Source organism: Triticum aestivum, chromosome 7A, assembly GCF_018294505.1.
Source record: "Triticum aestivum cultivar Chinese Spring chromosome 7A, IWGSC CS RefSeq v2.1, whole genome shotgun sequence".
Taxonomy (NCBI): Eukaryota; Viridiplantae; Streptophyta; class Magnoliopsida; order Poales; family Poaceae; genus Triticum; species Triticum aestivum.
The window spans coordinates 18,118,989-18,141,873 of NC_057812.1; positions in this window are offsets into that span (position 1 = coordinate 18,118,989).

The window sequence follows — 22,885 nt, forward strand, 5'->3', positions numbered from 1 at the left end:
GGGAAAACTACTCCCTCCTCGTCATGGAGAGCGCCGGGATGATGAAGATGGCCACCAGTGATGGATCCCCCCTCCGGCAGGGTACCGGAAAGGGGTCCCGATTGGTTTTTGGTGGCTCTAGAGGCTTGCGGCGGCGGAACTCCCGATCTATCTTCTGTTCTGGAAGTTTTAGGGTACGACGATATATATGGGTGAAAGGAGAACGTCGGTGGAGCTACGGGGGCCCCACGAGGCAGGGGGCGCGCCCAGGGGGAGGGCGCGCCCTCCACCCTCGTGACCGCCTCGTGGCTCATCTGACGTGGGGTCCAAGTCCATCAAGTGGGTTTCCTTCCAAAAATAACTTCTCCGGTTGATTTCGTTCCGTTTTGACTCCGTCTGATATTCCTTTTCCTCGAAATACTAAAATAGGCATAAAACAGCAAATCTGGGCTGGGCCTCCGGTTAATAGGTTAGTCCCAAAAATAATATAAAAGTGGATAATAAAGCCCAATATTGCCTAAAACAGTAGATAAAGTAGCATGGAGCAATCAAAAATTATAGATACGTTGGAGACGTATCACTATGCGCCCTGGAAAACAGAAGAGATCAGAGGGTTAAAACCAACTCTGGTACACTTGATAAAGGTATCGTTCAATAAAAAGAAAAGGCAGCAACCTTTTATCGTTCAATAAAAACAAAAGGCAGAAACCCATTCCCACTTGATAAATGCAGTAAAGTAGCAGGGCAAGCACACTGAAATTTGGGCAGTCTATGCACTGAAAATTGGACAATATCAACACTGAATTTCTGTACAACAAAAAACTGAAATTATGAGTGGAGCTACTCTCATCACTGAAATTTGAATAGCAAGAACAATGAAATTCTGAAATACTAAATTACAATGAATTATGGACATCAACAAGACTGAATCACTGGTACTCGTACGTTGTCAACAAGGCTGAACCAGTCTCAAGGATGAGCTGGTCGTGAGGAGGGGATACAAGTAGCCCGTCGTGTTGGCTTATAGGGCATAAGGTGCGGGTGCGCTAAGGTGTAGAGCCCGAAGAAGGACGAACTGCACCAGCTCCCTAACATTCTCTGCGGGGTCCTTGTACCGCAGGGTGGAGCGGTGCGTGCGGCCGTGGAGCGGCGGCGGCGGTTGCCTGGGAGAGAGCGATTTCTGATTGGATCAGCGCAAAATCAGCCTGTTTCGGGCTAGTGGGCATGGCTAGCGAGCTGGGCCTTTTACTGGGAAATGGGCTGTTTCCAAAATCTGGGGCCCCCTCAAAACTAGGGGCCCTGTGCAGGCCGCACGGGTTGCACACCCATGGGCCCGGGCCTGATACTCAGCAATGCAACAACATGATGCCTGATCATAATATGGAGATATGATGTGGTTTGAGCTTATGCAATTAACATATTGTAAACATGGCAAGTTTTAATTCAGGCAGTTTCAGACCTATAGAAGTCACCCCAGGCCATATCATGGCATAAACTAAATTCTACCAGCAAGATGGCATGAAAAAGCTCCACTCAATGCACAAAGTATACTCATATGATGATTCCATAAAATCCGACAAAAATAACAAAATGGCAAGTTATGTAAAAAATGACATGCTCCAAGACTTGCTCAAAAGCCACAGCTAATGCTACCACAATATTAACTATGTTTTTATTAAGTAAAATTTTGACAGAAATTAAATTTGGAAATATATTAAGTCTCTTATTAATTTCACAATCTTTTCTATTTTCAAAAAAATCCTTCCCTCCATATAGAAACCTTCAAAAATATTATGGGTGTCAAAGTTTTTCTTAATAATTTCATTGAACTTTTAAAAATCAGTACTAAATATTTTCATAATAAAAGTTTGCCCAAATATTTCTTTAATTAGTATTTTCAAACTCTGAAATGCTTCTATTGCACTAAGGACCTTTTAAATAATTCTTTTAAAATGCCACAAAAAAAATTTGAGAGGTCCTTTGATGCCTATAGATCACTTTCATGCAAAAACCCAACTTGCTCTTTTGGAAATATTAAGCAAAACATCTTTTTTCCAATTTTGTCCCCTTCTTATGTTATAACTACAACCCCATTTTCCCTATCTCAATAAATTATGAAATATTTCCATCTTAGAGTCCTTCCATCTCAACTCTTAAGTCTAGATGATCGGCTCCATTTGCATCTCTTAAGTTCACCAAATTATTCCCTGTAGTTTTGGTCCAGAACTGAATTTCACCAAAACTTGAACTTGCAAGTTGTTTATGCTTCCAAACTAAACATACCACCCTCTCTATGATGCAATGAGGCATCATTCTGTAAATTTTGGTCATCGAGAAAATTTCCTAGGCCACTGTGGCATTTCACCAAACACCTTGTGTGCAAGGCAGAAAGTATGCAACCCTCTAAACTACATATGGAACCTGTTCTCCTTGTCAATCCAGCATGTCCATCAACCTTTTCATAGCCATTAACACCATCCTAACAAGTTATAGCTCGATTGGATGCCATTAGCATTTCATCGAACACCCTAAGGGCATGCATAGAGCGCGGCCAGAGGGCGCCCCTCGCAGCCGTGGGTACTAAGTTGTTGTCGCCTTCCTGTTACTTCCCTCGCTCGCACTGCGGTGTTGGTTTGGGTGGGGAGCGGCCAGAGTGGCGTCGGCATTGAGCGCGGGCGGCAGCCGAGGCAGGGCAGCGGCGATCGAGCGCGGGCGGAGGCCATAGGCAGAGTAGGGGAGTGGGGTAGCGAGGAAGGAGCAGGGGGCTCACTGGGGAGATGGGCTGCGAGGCTCAACGAGACCGACGACAGCGACGAGCGGTTCGGCAGACTAGCGGGGTCGATCTAAACTTCTCTCGGGTGGTGGCTAACACCGGGACATCAGGGGTGATATATACAGGAGACCTTTAGTCCCGGCTCCAGCCGCAAACCGCGACTAAAGGACCTTTAATCCTAGTGCGTGACTGGAACCGAGAATAAAGGCAACCTTTAGTCCCCGTTCCAGCCACGTACTGGGACTAAATGTCCTTTTCGGTGGTCCAAATTCTGCGTGATAGAAGGACCTTTTGTCTCGGCTGGTGGTGGCAACCAGGACTAAAGGTGTTTTTCATGTTTTCTGTTTTTGTTTTGTGCTTTATTATTTTACTTTTATTTCTACTTACAGGCAATATTTAGAGTTTGTGAGTGAATCTTTTTAATTTAGGTCACAAAAATTATAAACTTTCTGTTAGTGCTAGTAGTTTTCAAATTTGAATTCTTTGAAATATGTGTGAATCACTACTTTATGAATAACTTTAGTTTAGAAATAGATTTTTGAGTGATTACTTTTTCTGCTATTTAATATTAGTGTGTTTTATCAGTATGTTCAATTTGAGAAACTTTAGGATATTTTAAATAGGTGTTTCGATCAAAAACAGATTATGTTTAACTCTTTTAGATTTATACCTTTTTCCTATGGATTCAATTTTACAGATTGAAATTAATTCTTGTAAAATTCAAAACAATTTGAAAACTAAACTAAATGAGTTGATTCAAATTTATGTGGATTCATCTTGAAGATTCATCTTGATCGCAGTTTCTCTTTGCATCAGCAATGGCCCGACCAAGATCATCAGCGAGCTCATCTGATGTCTCTTCTTCAGCTTCCCCCATTGTAGTACCATCGTATTCAAGGAACCTAGGATAGTTGTCATCATCCTCTTCTTCTTCATTGTCTTCCATTATGACCCCTCTTTCTCCATGCTTGGTCCAATAGTTATAGCCGGACATGAAATCAGACTGAAGTAGGTGGCTGTGAATGATTTTTGAGGTAGAGTAATGCCTATCATTCTTACAGACACCACATGGACAACACATAAAACCATTCCGCTTGTTTGCCTCAGCCACACGTAGAAAACTATGCACGCCATTAGTGAACTGGGGAGAGCGTCGATAATTGTACATCCATTGCCGGCTCATCTACATCAGTATACATCGAAAAGACCAAATTAATACAAGTTCATACATACTTCTCATATAACAACATACAAGTATCTAGCTAAAGCATTTAAATGCAACAACAAAAGCGATCAAAATCGTAACTAAGGTAATAATTGATCAAATAGCATAATGATAACATGCCTTTTTATTAATGGCATATTTCTAATCTTTCCAATCGGCAAGCGCATTGCATCCATCTTGATCTTCTGATCATCGACGACATCGACAACATACAATTCCAATTTAATCTTCTCTTGTTCGATTCTTTTCAATTTTTCTTTCAAATAATTGTTTTCTTATTAACTAAATTTAACTTCTCGACAAGAGGGTCGGTTGCAATTTCCGGTTCACATAACTCCTAGATAAAAATATCTATGTCAACTTGATGGGCATAATTGTCATAAACACAAAATGAAACAAATAGTTATAAAAGATAGTATACCACATCTGAATCATAACCCGGACGAGGGCCGACAGGGACGGATATCCAAACCATGGCACTATATATAACAAAGAATAATACAAGTAAGAAAATTATACAGGTAACTATATAAATCATACAAATAAGATTTTTATTTTCACAAAAAGGATAAGAACAAGAGGCTCACCAAGGTGGTGCCGACGGCAGGACGACGCGGTCGAGCGATGGCGGTGAGGACGGGGACGGGAATGTGCTAAATAAACCACACCTACACATATGCAAACTAAGAAGTTAATTTGAGCTCAAATTGCATATAAATCAAATAAACTCCCACATAATTACTCCCAAACTAAAACCCACAAATCACTATACTTATAGAGCATGAAACGAGCTAAACTAGCAATGAGAGATGAAAGGATGAAGTTGCTAACCTTTTAGAACTCTTGGATAGATGGGGTGCCTCAAGTCATGATAAATCTTGGCAAAAATGGAGGATGAGCTCGAGCTAGGGGAAGGAAACAGAGAGGAGAGAAAGGAGAAAGCTTGGACTTGGGCTGGACGAAGCATCTATATATAGGAATATCTTTAGTCCCGGTTTGTGATACCAACTGGGACTAAAAGTATATCTCTAGTCCCGGTTGGTATCACCAACCAGGACTAAAGGGGCTCGCAAGGTCCCCATCCTGCCGCGACCATTTAGTCCCGGTTGGTGATACCAACCGGGACTAGAGGTCCCATTTGAACCGGGACTAAAGGGGGGGGCGTGCCCCCCCCTCCCCCTCCACTCGTAGCCATTGGAACCGGGACTAATGCTCACAACAATACCGGGCCCAAACCCGGCCGGGACTAATGCTCCGGATGGATGGTCTGTTTTCTACTGGTGGGAGTACAAGCACCCCAAGTACACCTGCAAAATCTGCAAGGTCACAATAGTCTACGAGTATTTATATATATATATATATATATATATATATATATATATATATATATATATATATATATATATATATGTATATCTTATTTGACATGCAACTGTCCGAGTTAATTGAGTCGTCTTGCTTTGGTGACAGGGTCCTCATCCACCATACGTGCCAGCTCTATCTCACAACTTGAAGACCAAATGTGGCGATCGCTTTTGTACTGCACTGCACAAAGACCTTCCTTAGCGCAAATGCCACTACAAGGTTCGCCACATTGATGGGCCGACTTCAGCCGGTGTTATCGCCAACGATAAGCTCTCTGTCAATGTGTTCCCTGCGCGTAGGAGAGTAGAGATTGACTTCGTATTCGGGTACGACACTCCTATGTCCTAACGGATATGTTCAAGCATGTGCACTGCCTACTGGATTTTGATGCTGATGATGGTCATGTTTTATTTTGCGTAGATGTGGATGCAACCAGCAACCACAGAAAGAATCACTCGTAGATGGACTCCTTGGTCTTTGGATGGGACAGGTCAGTTTTGTCGCCCAACTGAAGGCCGGTAGGGTGATCAGCTAGCAAGGACATCATTGGGCACTGCCTCAGCATCAATGGAGGGGGCTACCTCTTCGTCGTACTGTGCTTCTATAAAATTTCAGATTATATTGTTTTTTTTCAGAAGATTCCTCTGGATGGTGCACACGATTAAATATACTATGAATTTTGTAGGATAGGACGTAGTGCACTTGATTGTTTTCAGGACTTGGATACAGAGCCAAACTAAATTATGCTTCAAATGGTGGTAAAATGGGCAGAATAAAGGACAAAATGCTTATATTACATGAAACATTTCAAAGTATGTCCACGCAACACAAGTGTTCTTTTACCAAATCAAATTATTTTGTTTAAATGTATCTGCATACTATGGTTGTCAAGTTCTAAATGATGTTCACGATTGTTTTTATACGTTATTTGATACAATTATATGCTCTCTCTGTAGGTCTGCCATGCCATGTACTTTGAATTCAGTTTGGTTTTCTTTATCTAAAAAGGTGCAGGTGCACAATATTTATATTTGTCTATCAAACGAAAATGCAGGGTAATGCTTGATGGATATAGGGACTGCTACAACCCATAAGCATTACATTTTATATGTGCTTTTCAATATATTTTCTTTTCTGCATTCGTATGATGTTGGATGTATCAGACTCCATACAAATCAATTTCCTGCTTGCACCCTTTATTCAAAAATCAGATTATATATTTACTTAGGAAGAGCATATACATACCAAATCATTTTGAGCTGTTCAATTCATTTTTAAGAATAATTGTTAGTATAATAATTCTCCAGGTTTCCCTTTAACATATTTCACTTGGTGTGGGTGTTCGTGGATTCATGTCTTCATGGCTTAATTTTTGTTGCAGGTGAGATCCAACCAAAACGAATGGGTGAACACAAGGATACTAGGAGGAGTAGTGTCCACCATGTTCAGCCCTTTAGTTCTTCCTATTTTGTTTCTTATTCGATCACGACATTGATGATCTGTTTGTGTGCTCCTTTGTCAGCCAATCTTGATATGTAAATCGATGATGTATGAACAAACTATAATTTGTATATGCTATGTGTGTATGTGTGTGTACATCACAGTAATAACATGTACTGTACTGTGTATTGTGTACATCACACAGTACAATACTTCTTTTTTAATCTTACAAATGCTAGCATTGGCGGGCAGAACTAAGTGCCTGCCAGCTACTAGAAGAGGTAGGGGAGGCAATAGTTGTGGCCGTGGGTACAGAAGGGAAGGTGATGGTGAAAGTGATGACCCTCCATGAGGAGGCAGGGGTGGAGGCCAAGGACGCCCAGGACGTGGTCGTGGGTGCAATAATAATGGAGGGCGATAGAATGAAAATTGGTACACTGAAAGTTGGAGATGTAATGATGGCAATCATAGAAACATAAATAGTAGGAAAACAGGGTATGAAGGATTGGCAGCGCAACAGAATCTGACTGAGAACCAAGATTTGGTGATGGCTGAGAAAAATGAAAACATTCTGGGCAAGAGAAATGCTTCTGATGGTACAATTGTGAGTGAAGTTTCTACTCCATGTGAGAATACTGTGGTCACACCTACTAAGACTTGGTGCCTTTCACTGGTTCTGTTCCAGTTGGGCCATCTTCTGCTGCACATACAGATGGATCTTCAAAGGTGCTCTCTATGGTGGACAAGTTTGAGGGGACACAACGGATGGCTGATGGAAACTTAGCTGTAATTGGGGGTGTTGTAACTCCCCAAGGCAATACAAACAAGAAGAAACAGAGGATAGGAGAGAATGAGATAGTTTCAACCTTAATTGATAGGATATCGGCGGTGTCCCAAGAGGAGACTGACCGGACGCAATGAAACTTTTAAGTTGGAACTGTCGGCGGTGTCCCAAGTGAATCAATAGAACACCCCATTGTCACCACGGGTATCCCATGCAAGACATACATCAAGTGATCTCAAATCCATAATAGTATCCAATTCGATAATAGTGAAACCTAAAAGGTAAAACTCAATTCATCGCAAGAAGATAGAGGGGGGAAAACACCATATGATCCAACTATAGTAACAAAGCTCGCGGTACATCAAGATCGTGCCAAATCAAGAACACGAGAGAGAGAGAGAGAAAGAGAGAGAGAGAGAGATCAAACACATAGCTACTGGTACATACCCTCAGCCCCGAGGGTGAACTACTCCCTCCTCGTCATGCAGAGCACCGGGATGTTGAAGATGAATTCCGGTGATGATTTCCCCATTCGGCAGGGTGCCGGAATGGGCTCCCGATTGATTTTTCGTGGCTATAGAGGCTTGAGGCGGCGGAACTCCCGATCTAGGTTTATTTCTGAGGTTTTTGGGATTTATAGGAGGTATTGGCGTCGGGGACAAGTCAAGGGGGCCCACGAGGTGACGACAAGGCAGGGGGCGCGCCCTCCACCCTTGTGGTTGCCTCGGGACTCCTCTTCAATATCTTTTTGTTCCAGTATTTTTTATATTTTCCAAAAATATTCTCCGTAAACTTTCAGCTCGTTCCGAGCACTTATATTTCTGCACAAAAAAAACGACACCACGGTAGTTCTGCTGACAACGGCATCAGTCCGGGTTAGTTCTAATCAAATCATACCAAAATCATATAAAATTATTGTAAACATGGCATGAATACTTCATAAATTATAGATACGTTGGAGACGTATCAGCATACCAGGAGACCCAGGCGCGCCCAGGTGGGTTGTGCTCACATCGAGGCCCGTCTTCGCATGATTCGGACACTGAAAATCCTATAAATAGAGAAACCCCAGAAATAACCCTAGATCGGAAGTTCCACCACCGCAAGCCTCTCTAGCCATGAAAAACCAATCGGGATCCCGTTTCAGCACCCTGCCGGAGGGGGAGATCATCACCGGAGGCCATCTTCGTCATCCCTATGGTCTCCATGATGAGGAGGGAGTAGTCCATCCTCGGGGCTATATAAGGGTTTGTACCAGTAGCTATGTGTTTAATCTCTCTCTCTCTCTCTCTCTCTCTCTCTCTCTCTCTCGTGTTCTTGATGGCACGATGTTGATGTATCGGGGGGCCTTTGTTAATATAGTTGGATAATATGGTGTTTCTCCCTCTCTATCTTGTTGTGATGAATTGAGTCTTCCATTTGAGATTTTGTTTTATCGGATTGGATACTTTTATGGATTTGAGAGCACTTTATATATGTCTTGCAAAAATAATACCCATGGTGACAATGGGGTATTATATTGATTCACTTGAGATATGTTTTGGCACTCAACTCGCGGATTCCCGAGGTTACATTGGGGTAATCTATGCATCTGGGTTCATGCTTGTTCTCGTCTTTTGTTTCTTTGGTAGAAATCTTGGGGCACTCTTTGAGGTTCTTTGTGTTGGATTGAGTATTATGAATCTAAATTTGCTTTGGTGTTATTTTAGTACAAACTCTTGATAGATCGATCGGAAAGAATAATTTGGTGTTATTTTAGTATCAACTCTTGGATAGATCGACCGGAAAGAATAACTATAAATAATTTCTTCTTATGTTCTCCGCTAGATAAGAACTTTGGAGTGATTCTTCATCGCACGTTGAGGGATAGTTATATGATCCAATTAGATTAGCATTGTTGAGAGATTGCACTAACGAAAGTACGAAACCTAGGCCTCATTTTCAAGCATTGCAATACCGTTTGTGCTCGGTTTTATCAATTGCTACCTTGCTGTTTTTATTGTTCATATTACAAAAATCAATATCTACTATCATTACTACACTTGTATCGCCATCACTAGTAGGAAACAGGGCATTACTCCCGCTTCAAGAGGGCCTTTAGTCCTGGTTCTGGAACCGGGGCAAAACAAACGGGACTAATACCCCAAACCTTTAGTCCCAGTTGGCTTATGAACCGGGACTAAAGGGGCTCCACGTGGCCGCTGTGGGGCGCCTAGGCAGGAGGACCTTTGATCCCGGTTGGTAACACCAACCGGGACTAAAGGGCAGCCACACGTCAGCAGCTCGCAGGCGCTGGGGTTTTTGTTTTTTTTTGAAAGGGGGTTTATTAAGGGTTTTGGATGGTTTAATTAGGGGTTTCAGATTGTGTTAGCTATAGCTACTACATATAGAGAGAAGTGACCTCTCTTTCTTCGTGCTTGGTCGGTGCTAGCTACTACATATAGAGAGAACTCGACACTAGCTAGTAAGCAAATGAAAGAACCATTCATTACACAACATCAAGATCATGAACATATATAAAGAGAAGTGACCTCTCTTTCTCCGTTCTTGGTCGAACAACAAGTTTTCGTATATCTATCCAACGCTACTACATATATACAATATAACATCCCTAACATCATCAATTGCCAAACTCCCATTGAATTTCTGTATGGTATTCTCTGTCTGGTTGTGCTCATCCACACACGTACACCTTTTCCATTCCACAGCTGTAAAAGTTCTTCAACTAATGGCCTTAGGTACACATCTATGTCGTTACCGGGTTGCTTAGGGCCTTGGATGAGCATTGGCATCATAATGAACTTCCGCTTCATGCACAACCCAGGAGGAAGGTTATAAATACATAGAGTCATGGGCCAAGTGCTATGATTGTTGTTGTGCTCCCCAAAAGGATTAATGCCATCCACGCTTAAACCAAACCATATGTTCCTTGCGTCACCTGCAAAGTCACCCCACGTTCTCTTGATTTTTCTCCACTACGACCCGTCAGCGGGTGCTCTTAACTTCCCATCTTTCTTACGGTCCTCTTTGTGCCATCGCATCAACTTGGCATGCTCTTTGTTTCTGAATAGATGTTTCAACTGTGGTATTATAGGAGCATACCACATCACCTTGGTAGGAACCCTCTTCCTGGGGCACTCGCCCTCAACATCACCAGGGTCATCTCGTCTGATCTTATACCGCAATGCACCGCATACCGGGCATGCGTTCAAATCCTCGTGCGCATCGCGGTAGAGGATGCAGCCATTAGGGCATGCATGTATCTTCCGCACCTCCAATCCTAGAGGGCATATAACCTTCTTTGCTTCGCACGTACTTTCGGGCAATTCATTATCCTTTGGAAGCTTCTTCTTCAATATTTCCAGTAGCTTCTCAAATCCGTTGTCAGCTATACCATTGTCTTCCTTCCATTGCAGCAATTGCAGTGTGGTACTGAGCTTTGTGTTGTCATCTTCGCAATTTGGGTGCAACCCTTTTTTGTGATCCTCTAACATGCGATCGAACTCCAATTTCTCCCTTTCATGTTGGCATTGTCTTTTTGCATCAACAATGACCTGGTGAAGATCATCATCGGGCACATCGTCTGGTTCCTCTTGATCTTCAGCTTTCCCCGTTGCAGCATCACCGTATTCAAGGGGCGGATAGTTGTCATGAAACCCTTCTCAAGAAGGTGGATGTGAAGGGTTTTCGAGTCAGAGTAAGCCTTCGTATTCCAACAGATAGGGCATGGACAACACATAAAACCATTCTGCTTGTTTGCCTCAGCCACTTCAAGAAAATTATGCAGGCCCTTAATGTACTCGGAGGTGCATCTATCACCGTACATCCATTGTCGGTTCATCTGTGTGCATTATATATAATTAAGTGTGTGAAAAGCCATTACAGGACCTCATGAATAGAGAAGTAACCAAATTAATAGAAGTTCGTCATCACAATAAAACCAAAGTACAGTAGTGATCAAATGTTATTACTGAAAAAATAAATACATAAAGTTCATACATAGTGCTCATTGAAGAACATATAGCTCTCTAGAGCATGTAATTAAAACATACATTGAAACTATGTAAAACAATTAATTGCAACAATAAATGCGATCATAATCGCAACTAAGGTAACAATTCATCCAATGGCATAATGATACCAAGCCTCAGTATGAATGGCATACTTTCTAATCTTTCTTATCTTCAAGCTCATTGCATCCATCTTGCTCTTGTGATCTCGACGACATCCGCAACATGCAACTCCAATTCCATCTTATCGTCCTCAATTTTTTTCAATTTTTTCTTCAAGTAACTATTTTCTTTTTCAACTAAATTTAACCTCTTGACAAGAGGGTCGGTTGGAATTTGTGGTTCACATACCTCCTACATAAAAACATCTATGTCACGTTGGTCGCCATAATTGTAATAAACACTAGATGAAACAAATAGTTATAAAACCGGGTATGCCACATCCTTCTCTCTGAGACGCCGCTTCTCCAAAGCAAGAACACTGTCATGCAGACTCCGCATAGCACCGGTTGCAGCATTGAGCGTATTTGTCGGTAGCATCGCCCTACCCGCCACATGCACCCTCCTCGAGATATCCTGCGGTGAAGGTGGCCCGTCCTGAGCACGGATCGTACTCGGTGCCGGCTGGCTCGCACCCTTCTTAGTCTTTCTTTTGCGTGCCTTCTTCTTCTCCTGTAATGGGACCGAGTTCTGCTCACAGACCGCCTTCTTGAGTGTGTTGGGGCTGATAATATTTCGCACCTCGCCTATCTGAGGCTCGATGAAGTCGGCAGCTGGAGGCGTCTCCTGAGAGCTGAACGCCAGACGGCGCCTATTGCAACTTGGCTTCTCCGTGGTACGAGCTAGATCGCACACGTCTTTTGTTGGGTTTGGTTCTTGAGAAGGAGGCCCCATGAAGTCGCCATCGTACCCATGCTCGGCAAAGTACTGATCGACATTGCCAAATGTATCATCATCGTCGTCGTCGTCGTTCTGATCCTGTGCCATATGCATGTTTGGATCCAGTGGCATAGGGATGTCCGGCACCGTTACAGCGGTCTTGCCATGGGGCCGACTTGGCGCCGGCACGACTGGCGGTGTTGTCTTTGGGGTGGTGTCCCCCGCCCCCAAATGAATCTGGCTCTTCGGCCAAAGCAGGGGCCAGCTCAGGCAGGCGTTGAGGGTCATCACGTCTTCATCGTCGGCCCCGACGGGTCGAATCGGAGGTAACAAGTCGTCACAGCCTGGCAGCACCCGAACCAGTTGAACTCTAAACAAGTGGGGTGGCATCTGGGTACTGTGGAACAAGGGGTTGCCTGGTTGAACGATTTTGCCCTTGGCGACATCGACCAACTCGTTGTTCACGAAGTGGAGGAGAGTGCACGGAACGTCGGCGGCGCCCTGCGAAAACATGTAGGGCGTCAGGGATGCCCAGTCAAAGGCAAGGAGATGAAGTCCTCGGCCGAGAGAGTCTTAATTAGTTACCGTGATGATGGCGTCGAGCTCGGCTAATGTCGAGGCACCGCCAACGGCGGGCGTGCAGTTGACGGAGGGGCCGCTTGCTGAAGAGGTGCCGGCCGGCGTACACCCGGGTGCATTAAGCTCCCGTGCCGGCGTCGGAGACACCAATGCCGCCTCCGCCGGAGGCACCAATGGCCCCACCATCGCATTATGCGAGTTGCTGGCCGTGAAGCTAGGAATCGGGGGCGGCCCCTGTTGGCCGCCCGCAATCCACGCACTCAACCCCGAGATCAAGGTAGGCACAAGGGCGGTGATCGTCGCTCCGAGTCGTTGTTCCACTTGCTCTTGGACAATCTCCAGAATCCGCGCCACCTGTGCCTTGAGTTCTTGAACCTCTCGCGCCTGGCTTTCCGAGCTGGTCTTTTTCTCCTTCCGCACACCAGCGGTATAGTATGACCCCCATTTTGTCGACAAGCCTTTGCCGGTCACACGACCAGCTGACGTTGGCTTACTGAGCTTATCCTTGTTCTTCATTACATTCAACCCCCTATTTAGAGTGGTGTCCCAAGGGTTGCTCTTAGTCGACCCCGCGCTACTGCTTTCAGTCGCCTGCGGAAGGAATGTGAACCATTTAGAAATTTGGCTTCATTAATTAGAATGCAACCATATGGAGCTAATTACGCGGGGGTGTATTCCTTACCACAACAAGCTCAAGCTGCCTGGTCTGCGGATCCGTGGTAAGCTCCTTTGTTTTCGGGTCCTTCTTGTACCGGGCCCTGACAAAGTTCCTGGTCTGCTAGTCACCGTATGTATCGAAGAGGGGCGGTAGGCCTTGCTCCGCACGGTCCGCCTCCTCCTTGTCCCATATAGGCTCCGCCACTGTGTAACCGCCGGGACCGAGTGTGTGTTCCCCTATGTTCAGCTCCCACATTTGTTTCCCCCACTCACTTGATTGGGAGCTTGCGGTGCTCGAGCAATTGATCTTGAAGTCGTTGTAGTCATCTTCGGTGATCGAAGGATTTTTCTCCTTGATCTTCTAATAACTCTCACCTTTCTCGATCATTCTCTTCACATTGCTTTTCCACGTAGACAGGGCCTTGCTCATCTTCGTGAGGGCAACATTGTTCACTTTATTCCCTTTGAGGCTTGTGTTTTCAAATTCAGCAGGGAACTTGTATCGTTCGTGCAGCTTCGTGAAGAGGAGGTTGCGCAAATTCCCTCGGTCAGGATGCCTCAGGTTCTCGGTGTTGATCGAGATGGTGCTCCGGACAATGCACCCGAGCTGAAGCGAGTACCCCTTGACTATTCGTTCGGGCGCCGTTGGATTCCCGTTGGAGTCCACTTCAGTAACTTCCTCCTTGAGGGTGCGGAGCACGATCGGGCGCCGGTCCTTCCGTTGCCTCTTCGGTTGGCTGCCATCTGTGCGTGCGCCGCCATCATCAGTGGTGGCATCCTCGGCGGCACCATCAGTGGTGGCATCAGTGTGGTCATCCTCGGCGGCACCATCCGTGGTCTCAGGATCGGTGGGGAAGGCGGCGGCCTCATACAAGTGAGGTTGTTCCTCCATCTCCTGGGACAGCTCCCAGAATGCCTTGCCGCCCGAACCCCCGGCCTCATCATTGTGGGCCATGTTTCTCTCTAAATAGAAACAAAGTTTGGTCAAAAAGTTGGTTATTGTCAAGGAACAAGATCATGGTCTCATCATTTAGGGTTTGTCGACACCGAGGCATCCTAAAATCTAAGCTTTTATCATTGAGGGTTTTTCGACGCCAAGGCACCCTAAAAGCCTAACCTTTCATCATTTCGGTTTTTATCGACACCGAGGCACCCTAAAAGCCATGCATTAGTCACAAGTACGCCGGGGCACTTGATCCTACTTAATTAACTACTAAGATACCCCGGCCCATGCATTAGTCACAAGTACCCCATATGTCCTATTTTTAGCAAAGTCATGCTAAAATTCACGAAAAATTTCAGCATGACCTTTACTGAAAATAGGACATATGGAGTACCCGAATTTGCCGGAACGGAAGTTAATCGACATTCCGGCAAACTCAAGGGCCTCTCGGGGTACCTGCAAAATCATTATCCCAGGTGGACATGGATGTAATGTCACATGTCACATGGATCCCACACCCACAGGAGCTGGTGAAGCTTCATGTGTATTTCACGAAAACCAGCCTGACTAAAGAGCTTTATGTAGAAAACAAGTCACTCCACCAGCTCACACAGGATCATCCCTCTAAGCAATTACTCAAAATGGGCACTAGCAGCAAAATGAACATTTTACAATCTGAACTTCTTTTGTCATCTATGTGCTCATTTAACTTTGATCCAAATAGTATCAAAGTTCTTAGCAAGTAAGTAATACATGCCTGCTTGGCTAATTAGCAAGTAAGTAACTCTTACATTATCAAAGCTTGCCAGTTTCTGAAATCAATTACTGACAGGGAATAGCACAGGCACACAGCAAACCTATAACTTAATGATGGTTATTAGGGAAGACAGGAAATGAGGATGGACAGAACCATATGTTTGGGAAATGCAAATAGAAGTAGTGCTATGAGAGTAATTTTTTTTCAATTTTCATTGATGTTTCAAATTAGATCGGTGCACATGTGGCTGCAATTTCTATTGGTCATCCAAGATGGGTGTTCATAGTAAAGTACTATATAGTGGCACTAACATAACCAAGGATTGCTTTTAAAAAAACATAACCAAGAATCACCTTCCACGTGGCTTCTTCTCTTTAGCCTGGCTTCCTTCTGCAAAGTGGGCAAATACTTCTGTCTGCTGCAGTAGGTACTTCAGTCGCCCTTTCCCTTCTTGTTCTGTGATCAAAACCACGATGAGAATGCAATACACACCAAAGAATATCATATACAAGAATTGCAGAAATTAAACAAGGTCAGACCCACACTATCTATTCTTTCTTCATGGCAGAATATCATATACAAGCACGAATTTTGTTCACATTTATATAGCAACAAATATTTATACACTCATATAGCAGCACTAAGTATATTGCACTTAGAAGAAGATTTGCTTTTACATCCCACCCAACTTAACAAACTAGTAGAGTTGTGATTTATTAATATTGTCTTTCCTTTGCAGGTTCATGTCAAGTCGATCGAGGATTTCGCGCAGCTGGGTTGTTTCGATGAGAACCAAGACAAGCAGCAGCCCACCAAAGCTTCTTCTACCCAGCAGCAAACACAACAAGAAGAAGTGCGGAACAATGTGATTCTAGTGCTAGTTACTACTGCTGCTGCTGGAAAGGGTGATGATTTGAATCTGATCAAAAGAGGAGGCTTCAAAGTAGAAGGTTGTTTCTGTCATGTTGAGGATTCAAGGAACCTGCCCTAGTGGTATCGTCTTGTTGTACAATTGTCCTTGCTACTGTAAATGGAAGGATCATCTATGCTTTCTCCAACACCCGGAGAAAAGCCACTACTTTGTTGCTAATGTCCTTGTCTCTATGAAAAGAGTAGGAGCATCATGTTTGGGGTCAGCGTAGTCAATTTTGAGAATCACTGTTGTGTCGAAGGTGGAGACGTTTCACTGAAATTTGGACAGTGGAAGGAAAGAACCATTGGAATTGGTGGAATCTGCAGACTGGAACCTTCTGTTGATCCTCTATGTTTATATTCATCTGAGGCTTTACCTTATCTGTTGTTGTTCAACTTTGTGGCTGTTTAATATGAACAAGGTCTTCTTCTCAAAGGGCTTAATGGCTTGTTATAGTATATGCTTTCTATGCAGATATGTTCTGTTACACTACATCATGTTAAAAGGGATGAGAAAAGTGACCACAATATTTCCTGTCATTACAAAAATAGAACTGAAAAGATTTCCAGATTTCATATCTAATAATGCCTGCTTTTTCTTTGTTAGTACAATCGTCAAAACCATGAGGTATTTTTTAGAAGAAAATTGGTATATAACTGTCAGACTGTCAGTATCTACTATCTAATACTAAATTTGATGAAATTGCACTTCTTGAAATCTGCAGTTGTGTTGCAATTTCTTATTTGCGCATTTGAAATCTTATCTTTCTTGCTTGTTAGGTACAGATTGCACTCACAGTTATAAATTTTTGCAGATGCACAATCATGATAATCTAGACTTAGCACCATGCAAAATTTCCTTTTCTCCGCTATGTGTTTTCACAGAAACTACCTTGAGAAAGCCACTGATTCCATGATGCGCATAAGGGTTGTGTGACGATCCTTGTATAAGTTCTGTACTAACATATTGTTCTTTTAGAGTTTATAATATTTTGAAGTGGACAAACTGAAGATTGGCTTTTTTAAGTGCAAAAACTGAAGATACATGCTACGTTATTGTGCAAAACGTTTACATTAACTCTGTGTAAGTGCAAGTGATGAAAATCTGCTCTCCTTATGAGAAAAAAACTGAATACATGCCCTGTTTATCTGAAGAATTGAATGAACATTGGCCCCGAAGCATTTTCTTGACTAAACTGTGCTCGTAATCCAATTTATGGCCTAATCTACTCAGATTTTACTCAATGACCATGTGCCCAGAGAAAAGGGGAAGAACAGAAGAGGAGGAAGAGCGTACCACGTCTGTAGTCGGGCTAAGCTGTCGCCGGTGACGGTGGAGACGAGGCTGGCTGACCGACCCGGGGCAGCGGCGTCGGGGCGGGGTCGAGGCGGCGTCGGGGTGGCGGGGCGGCGTCGAGGCAGCGTCGAGGCGGCGGGGCAGCGGCGTCGGGAGAGGAGAGGGGAAGGGGATCTAGGGCGAGGGAGAGGGCGAGGGAGAGGGAAGGCGAGGAGAGGGCGAGGGAGGGAGAGGGCGAGGGCGAGGGCGAGGGGGAGGGTCAGGGCAGCGGCGGCGGCGGCGGTGGATCGAGAGGGAGAGGGAACTGGCGAGGGGGAGAGGGAAAGGGGGGATCGGGCGAAGGGGGAGAGGGAAGGGGGGATCGGGCACAATACTAATGGCGCACCTCACCGTGGTGCGCCATTAGCATGTCCATACTAATGGCGCACCTCACCGTGGTGCGCCATTAGTATTTTTTTTATTTCAACTCGAGCCAACAGGTTATGTACCACCAGAACTGATCCACATCAAGTCCCCTCTACTAGCTCGACTGGTTCAGCAGCCAGTTCTCACACTAGGAGGTCCTGGTTCGACTCCCAGGCTCCACAAATTTTTTTTAGCATTTAAAAAGTTGTTTGATACTTATTTGTGTTTAAATATGTTCAAACTTGTTTAAATAATAACAGTAATATTTTTTTATAAGACAGTAGCATTTAAAAAGCTGTTTGATACTTATTTTTTTATAAGACGGTGCGCGGGGTGCGGGGGTCCGCGGCGGCGGTTGAGTAGGGGAATCGAGGGTGCGGGGGGTCGGCGGCGGCGGCCGGTGGACTGGGGGGTGCTCGGCGGCGAGGGGGACCGGATCTGGCGAGGTGGGATAGCGATCGAGATGGAGGGGGATCGAGATCGAGTGTCCATGAAATTTAAAAATATTCATGATAGTTCAAAAAGTACCCATGAAATACAATCGAGAAATGAAGGCTACGATTTAAATACAATCGATCTTAGCTAGCTATCTGTTCACAATCTTCTTGCCCTTCTTTTTCGCAAATGGAGTTCTTCTGTGGAACGGACGTCCTTTAGGTAGGGTGGTCCTGCTTCTTCTTGTGGTGTATGCTGCTACTTCATCATCGTCGTCATGTTCGATCCTCGGGTCGCCGTACTTGTCGAAGTCTTGCTCATTGGCTACTCCATCCATTCCGATGATCTTCCTTTTGCCTCTCCTCACGACAACACGACTGGGCTTTGGCGGGTCGGTAATGAAGAAGCATTGGTCCACTTGGGAAGCCAGTACCCATGGCTCATTTTTCGCGGTGACGTTTGCGCCCGCGGTCTTGGATTTGGCTTCGGGTATAACCATGGTGGTGAAATACCGGTCTTCTTTTATGACGTTCTTGGCCCATCTGACACGGAACATCGGGACCTTCTCTCCAGCGTAGCTCAGCTCCCAGATCTCCTCGATCCTTCCGTAGTATCTGTCCTTGTCGTTACCGGTGTAGGATTCCATCGTTACCCCGGAGTTCTGATAACCATCGCTCTTCATGTCCTTGGCCTCGGTGTAGAATGTGTAGCCGTTGATATCGTACGCCTCATAGGTCATCAGGTTGTGCTCGGCGCCCTGTGACAAGGCGAATATGAGTTGTTCTTCCGCGGAAGAATCCTCATGTAAAGGGTACGACAGAAGCTTCTGCTTGAACCAACGCGTGAAACATGAGTTGTGCTCTTTGAGTGTATCTCCGTCCGTCCTCTGTTGGCCTCGGTCATTGTACGTCTTCTTAATAAAGGTTTTGTGCTCTACCACCCAAGGATCGACCACGTCTATGTGTTGTAGCGCGACTAGGTTTGCTCTTTCAAAGTCGGCGAGTCGACCCTCGAAGTCGACATGCATTTCGCGGCGACCCTCACGGTGACCCCATCCAGCGAGCCTGCCGAGGTGCCTGTTGACGGGCAGACCAACGGGGTTCTCGATGCCTAGATAATTCGTGCAGTAGGAGATGCACTCTTCGGTCAGAAAGCCCCTGGCTATGCTTCCTTCTGGACGTGACATGTTGCGAACGTATCCTTTGATGACACCATTCATCCTTTCGAACGGCATCATGCTGTGCAGGAACGTCGGCCCGAGTTGGATGATATCCTCCACTATATGGACCAGCAGATGCACCATAACGTCGAAGAATGCGGGCGGGAAGTACATCTCAAGCTCGCATAGTATCACCACGATCTCTTCCTGTAGCCTTCTGAGTTGCCTCACGCCAATCGACTTCCGAGAGATGACGTCGAAGAAGTTGCATAGGCCAAATAGCGTTTCACGGACGTGCGCGTCCATGATCCCACGGATTGCAACTGGAAGTATCTGCGTCATCAGCACGTGACAGTCGTGAGACTTCATCCCGCTGAACTTCTGCTTCGCTGGGTCTAGGTATCTGCTTATCTTCCCCGCGTAACCGTAAGGAAGTTTTACTCCTAGGAGGCAGGTGAAAAACTGCTCGATCTCCTCCTGACTTAGAGTGAAGCACGCGGGAGGGTAGTCATTTCCGGTCTTCTTGGCCTTTTTGCCTTTGCGACGACTTTCTGTGTCCTGCTTCGCCTCATCATCATCATCATCATCATCATCATCATCATCATCATCATCATCATCATATATAGCGTGAAGCTCCTGCCTGATGCCCATTGATTTCAAGTCTGCCCTTGCTTTCGGCCCATCTTTGGTCCTCTCTGGCATGTTGAGCAGGGTACCAAGCAGACTCTCGCACACGTTCTTCGTGATATGCATGACATCAAGGCTGTGAGGCACACGGTGGATCTTCCAGTACGGCAAGTCCCAGAAAACAGACCTCGTTTTCCATACCTTCAGCAGCGGCTCTGGCGCCTTTCGCTTCTTTCCCGGCTCTGGCGCCTTTTGCTTCTTTCCCGGCAGTGGGCAGTCTTTCCAATTTTTCAACAGCTTGTCTATTTCCTCGCCGCTCCTCGTACACGGGCGTTTTCGGGGTTCGGTTTCACCATCGAACAGATCCTTGCGTTTCCTCCACGGGTCATCATCGCGAAGCCACCTTCGATGTCCCATGAACACGGTTTTCGAAGACCCGGGATCTCTATCTAGCTGGCGATACGTTGTGTCATCCATGCACCTTACGCATCCAGAAAATCCGTGGACTACCTGCCCCGCAAGATATCCGTAACCGAGATAGTCGTGCACCGTCGTGAGCAGTGCGGCTCTCATAGGGAAATATTCTTTCTCTGCGGCGTCCCACGTATTGGCTGGCGTTTTCCACAGCGTGTCAAGCTCCTCTTTCAGCAGCCCCAGATACAGATTGATGTCGTTCCCTGGTTGTTTCGGCCCTTCAATTAGCATACTCATGTGAATGTACTTCCTCTTCATGCACAACCAGGGGGGAAGGTTGTACATCCACACAAACACAGGCCAGGTGCTATGTGTGCTTCTCTGGCTGCCAAACGGATTGACTCCATCGGTGCTCGCGCCCAGCACGATGTTCCTTGGATCGTTCCCAAATTCTGGGTATTCGAAGTTCAACGCTTGCCACTGGCTCGCATCCTTAGGGTGACTCAGCATCTTGTCTTTTTTATCTATCTCCGGATCATTTGCGTCATCTTCTCGCTTCTTCTCCTCCCTATCCGCGTGCCAACGCAGGAGCTTTGCTACCTTAGGATCCGCGAAATACCGCTGCAGACGAGGAGTGATCGGAAAGTACCACACCACTTTTCGAGGAGCTTTCTTCCTCTTCTTGTATCGAGTGACACCGCACACCGGACATATGGTAGACTCCGCGTGCTCGTCCCGATAAATGATGCAATTGTTCATGCACACATGGTATTTCACGTGCGGTAAATCCAGAGGACACACGATTTTCTTCGCCTCCTCCAAACTGGTCGGGCACTTGTTCCCCTTGGGAAGACGTTCGTGCCAGAATGACATGTTCTCGTCGAAGCATGCGTCGGTCATTTTGTGTTTTACCTTCATCTCCAGAGCCATGAGCGTTACTTTCAGGCGGGTATCCTCGGGCCTGCATCCTTCATACAATGGAGTAACCGCGTCTAACTCAAGTTGATCCATCTTGGCTTTCTCTCGGGCGGCAGCTCTTGCGTTATCCGTCTGCTTGAGAAGCAGCTCTTGAATATGAGGGTCCTGCACCCAGCCCATCGATGGTCCAGCGTCGTCTGCTCCGCCGGCATCATCATCATGTCCTGCATCTTCTACATGATGACTGTGTACAGCATCACCGTCGTGATCATCTCCTGGGGATTCTTCGTCTTCTCGCCCCCCCGAGCCGCGGTGGTTGTCTTGCTGCCCTTCCTCATTTCTTGCCCGGCCCCCATGGACGACTTCGTAGTCATCTTCATCACCTTGCCACCGATAGCCATCCATGAAACCACGCAAGAGCAGGTGGTCCCGCACCTGCCCGGAATCCGGGTCCGCAATAAGGCTATTCAGCTTGCATCTTCGACACGGACATCTTATCTCCGTCTCGTTCTTTTGAAGCATCTCGGCCTTCGCGGACCTCAAAAACCTATTCACGATGCCTTCGGTCATCGTGCGGACCATGGTCGCCTGCGGGGTAGAGCAAAACGATATTTTAGAACCAAGAAAAAATTTGGCATGACTTTCCCTAAAAATAGGACCAAAAAGAATGCTTAATGCCAAAATTCTCGCCGAAACGGAAATGAATCAACATTCCGGCAAAATATTGGCAACTATCGCATTTCAAATACCGGTACACCTCCAAACACAAACACATATGCAACACCACAAACATATGCAACACCACGAACATACATAGATCTAGCTAGGGCATAAAAAGTGCATGTGCACATTGTTGTAGGGAGAACAACATAAATATAGCTTCCCCCCTTACTTACCTAGCAAAACAAGGTAACTTAACCACTTAATTTGAATGAATCTATGGTGGAAATGAGGTGAAAAAGAGGAGGCACCCGAGACAAGGAGGAGGCGGTGGAGAGAATGAAGTGGGGAGAAAGTGAGTGTGGGAGGAGAGGCTGTCCAAAATATCTTGTTGCTGCCCACTTACTAATGGCGCACCAACAACAAATGCGCCATTAGTAATCCAGGTTACTAATGGCGCACCCCCTGGTGGTGCGCCATTAGTACTTTTGCAAAAAAGGAATAAAAACAATAATAAAAAAATAACATTAGTGGCGCACCTTCTGGCTGGTGCGCCATTACTAGTTACAACTAGTAATGGCGCACCACCAGAGGATGCGCCATTAGTATGTTTGGACAGGCGCACTAGTTCAAAAAAAATTTGGTACTAATGGCGCACCGTGGGCAG